The 2,500-nt window shown below is 43.4% G+C and overlaps 1 protein-coding gene and 11 non-coding genes across 12 annotated transcripts in view; 11 read left to right on the top strand and 1 right to left on the bottom strand.

Annotated features, from left to right (window-relative positions):
* Window positions 1-2,500, bottom strand: part of fermt3b (FERM domain containing kindlin 3b) — a 104,961-nt gene that overhangs the window by 49,764 nt on the left and 52,697 nt on the right. The window lies entirely within an intron of this gene.
* Window positions 22-93, top strand: trnaw-cca (transfer RNA tryptophan (anticodon CCA)). The gene has a single exon. It is a non-coding gene; the product is annotated as a tRNA-Trp (tRNA).
* On the top strand, window positions 464-535 carry trnaw-cca (transfer RNA tryptophan (anticodon CCA)). Its single transcript has one exon. It is a non-coding gene; the product is annotated as a tRNA-Trp (tRNA).
* Window positions 689-760, top strand: trnas-cga (transfer RNA serine (anticodon CGA)). Its single transcript has one exon. It is a non-coding gene; the product is annotated as a tRNA-Ser (tRNA).
* Window positions 914-985, top strand: trnaw-cca (transfer RNA tryptophan (anticodon CCA)). Its single transcript has one exon. It is a non-coding gene; the product is annotated as a tRNA-Trp (tRNA).
* Window positions 1,139-1,210, top strand: trnas-cga (transfer RNA serine (anticodon CGA)). The gene has a single exon. It is a non-coding gene; the product is annotated as a tRNA-Ser (tRNA).
* On the top strand, window positions 1,364-1,435 carry trnaw-cca (transfer RNA tryptophan (anticodon CCA)). The gene has a single exon. It is a non-coding gene; the product is annotated as a tRNA-Trp (tRNA).
* trnaw-cca (transfer RNA tryptophan (anticodon CCA)) lies at window positions 1,590-1,661 on the top strand. The gene has a single exon. It is a non-coding gene; the product is annotated as a tRNA-Trp (tRNA).
* trnaw-cca (transfer RNA tryptophan (anticodon CCA)) lies at window positions 1,807-1,878 on the top strand. Its single transcript has one exon. It is a non-coding gene; the product is annotated as a tRNA-Trp (tRNA).
* On the top strand, window positions 2,032-2,103 carry trnaw-cca (transfer RNA tryptophan (anticodon CCA)). Its single transcript has one exon. It is a non-coding gene; the product is annotated as a tRNA-Trp (tRNA).
* On the top strand, window positions 2,257-2,328 carry trnaw-cca (transfer RNA tryptophan (anticodon CCA)). Its single transcript has one exon. It is a non-coding gene; the product is annotated as a tRNA-Trp (tRNA).
* The window catches only part of trnaw-cca (transfer RNA tryptophan (anticodon CCA)), a 72-nt gene continuing 53 nt past the window's right edge, over window positions 2,482-2,500 (top strand). The window contains exon 1 of the tRNA in view: window positions 2,482-2,500. This exon is cut by the window's right edge and continues 53 nt beyond it. This is a non-coding gene — a tRNA (tRNA-Trp).

Below are 2,500 nucleotides of genomic sequence, written 5' to 3'. Positions count from 1 at the left end.
GTTTGATTGAATCATGTAACAGACTCTGTGGCGCAACGGTAGCGCGTCTGACTCCAGATCAGAAGGTTGCGTGTTCAAATCACGTCAGGGTCATTGTTTGCAGCCAATCTGATGCATACATGATTCTATTTAAAGGTGGATTTGGTCCAAATGTGCTCATTTAATACCTTGAGCTATTTCCAATTTTCTCATTATCGTAGCTCTGCCGTTTTAAATCGTTTGGTTGGATGGTGTATCAGACTCTGTGGCGCAACGGTAGCGCGTCTGACTTCAGATCAGAAGGTTGCGTGTTCAAATCACGTCAGGGTCATAGTTTACTTTCAAACTTAGCTGTCTGTCAGAACAGATGAGGAGGATGTTATTTTAAAATTGAGCCATTTGATACCCCAAGTAATATGCAATTTTCTAAAATCAATTGCTGTTCGCCCTGCCCTTTTCACTCGTTTGGTTGAATCATGTAACAGACTCTGTGGCGCAATGGTAGCGCGTCTGACTCCAGATCAGAAGGTTCCGTGTTCAAATCACGTCAGGGTCATAGTTTACTTTCAAGCTTGGCTGTCCGTCAGAAAAGATGAGGTGGATGTTAGTCCAAAATTGAGCCATTTGATACCCCAAGCAATATGCAATTTTCTAAAATCAATCACAGTTCGCCCTGCCCTTTTCACTCGTTTGGTTGAATCATGTAACAGACTCTGTGGCGCAACGGTAGCGCGTCTGACTCGAGATCAGAAGGTTGCGTGTTCAAATCACGTAATGGTCATAGTTTACTTTCAAGCTTGGCTGTCCGTCAGAAAAGTTGAGGTGGATGTTAGTCCAAAATTGAGCCATTTGATACCCCAAGCAATATGCAATTTTCTAAAATCAATCACAGTTCCCCCTGCCCTTTTCACTCGTTTGGTTTAATCATGTAACAGACTCTGTGGCGCAACGGTAGCGCGTCTGACTCCAGATCAGAAGGTTGCGTGTTCAAATCACGTCAGGGTCATAGTTTACTTTCAAATTTAGCTGTCTGTCAGAACAGATGAGCAGGATGTTATTTTAAAATTGAGCCATTTGATACCCCAAGCAATATGCAATTTTCTAAAATGAATTGCTGTTCGTCCTGCCCTTTTCACTCGTTTGGTTGAATCATGTAACAGACTCTGTGGCGCAACGGTAGCGCGTCTGACTCGAGATCAGAAGGTTGCGTGTTCAAATCACGTCAGGGTCATAGTTTACTTTCAAGCTTGGCTGTCCGTCAGAAAAGATGAGGTGGATGTTAGTCCAAAATTGAGCCATTTGATACCCCAAGCAATATGCAATTTTCTAAAATCAATCACAGTTCGCCCTGCCCTTTTCACTCGTTTGGTTGAATCATGCAACAGACTCTGTGGCGCAACGGTAGCGCGTCTGACTCCAGATCAGAAGGTTGCGTGTTCAAATCACGTCAGGGTCATTGTTTACTTTTAAGCTTAAGCTGTCCGTCAGAAAAGATGAGGTTGATGTTAGTCCAAAATTGAGCCATTTGATAACCCAAGCAATATGCAATTTTCTAAAATCAATTATAGTTCGCCCTGCCCTTTTCACTCGTTTGATTGAATCATGTAACAGACTCTGTGGCGCAACGCTAGCGCGTCTGACTCCAGATCAGAAGGTTGCGTGTTCAAATCACGTCAGGGTCATTGTTTGCAGCCAATCTGATGCATACATCATTCTATTTAAAGGTGGATTTGGTCCAAATGTGCTCATTGAATACCTTGAGCTATTTGCAATTTTCTCATTATCGTAGCTCTGCCGTTTTAAATCGTTTGGTTGGATGGTGTATCAGACTCTGTGGCGCAACGGTAGCGCGTCTGACTCCAGATCAGAAGGTTGCGTGTTCAAATCACGTCAGGGTCATAGTTTACTTTCAAGCTTGGCTGTCCGTCAGAAAAGATGAGGTGGATGTTAGTCCAAAATTGAGCCATTTGATACCCCAAGCAATATGCAATTTTCTAAAATCAATCACAGTTCGCCCTGCCCTTTTCACTCGTTTGGTTGAATCATGTAACAGACTCTGTGGCGCAACGGTAGCGCGTCTGACTCCAGATCAGAAGGTTGCGTGTTCAAATCACGTCAGGGTCATAGTTTACTTTCAAGCTTGGCTGTCCGTCAGAAAAGATGAGGTGGATGTTAGTCCAAAATTGAGCCATTTGATACCCCAAGCAATATGCAATTTTCTAAAATCAATCACAGTTCGCCCTGCCCTTTTCACTCGTTTGGTTGAATCATGTAACAGACTCTGTGGCGCAACGGTAGCGCGTCTGACTCCAGATCAGAAGGTTGCGTGTTCAAATCACGTCAGGGTCATAGTTTACTTTCAAGCTTGGCTGTCTGTCAGAAAAGATGAGGTGGATGTTAGTCCAAAATTGAGCCATTTGATAACCCAAGCAATATGCAATTTTCTAAAATCAATTATAGTTCGCCCTGCCCTTTTCACTCGTTTGATTGAATCATGTAACAGACTCTGTGGCGCAACGGT

Source organism: Pungitius pungitius, chromosome 2, assembly GCF_949316345.1.
Source record: "Pungitius pungitius chromosome 2, fPunPun2.1, whole genome shotgun sequence".
NCBI lineage: Eukaryota > Metazoa > Chordata > Actinopteri > Perciformes > Gasterosteidae > Pungitius > Pungitius pungitius.
Note: the sequence above shows the minus strand (reverse complement) of the source record. Positions and strands in the feature narration are given on the sequence as shown.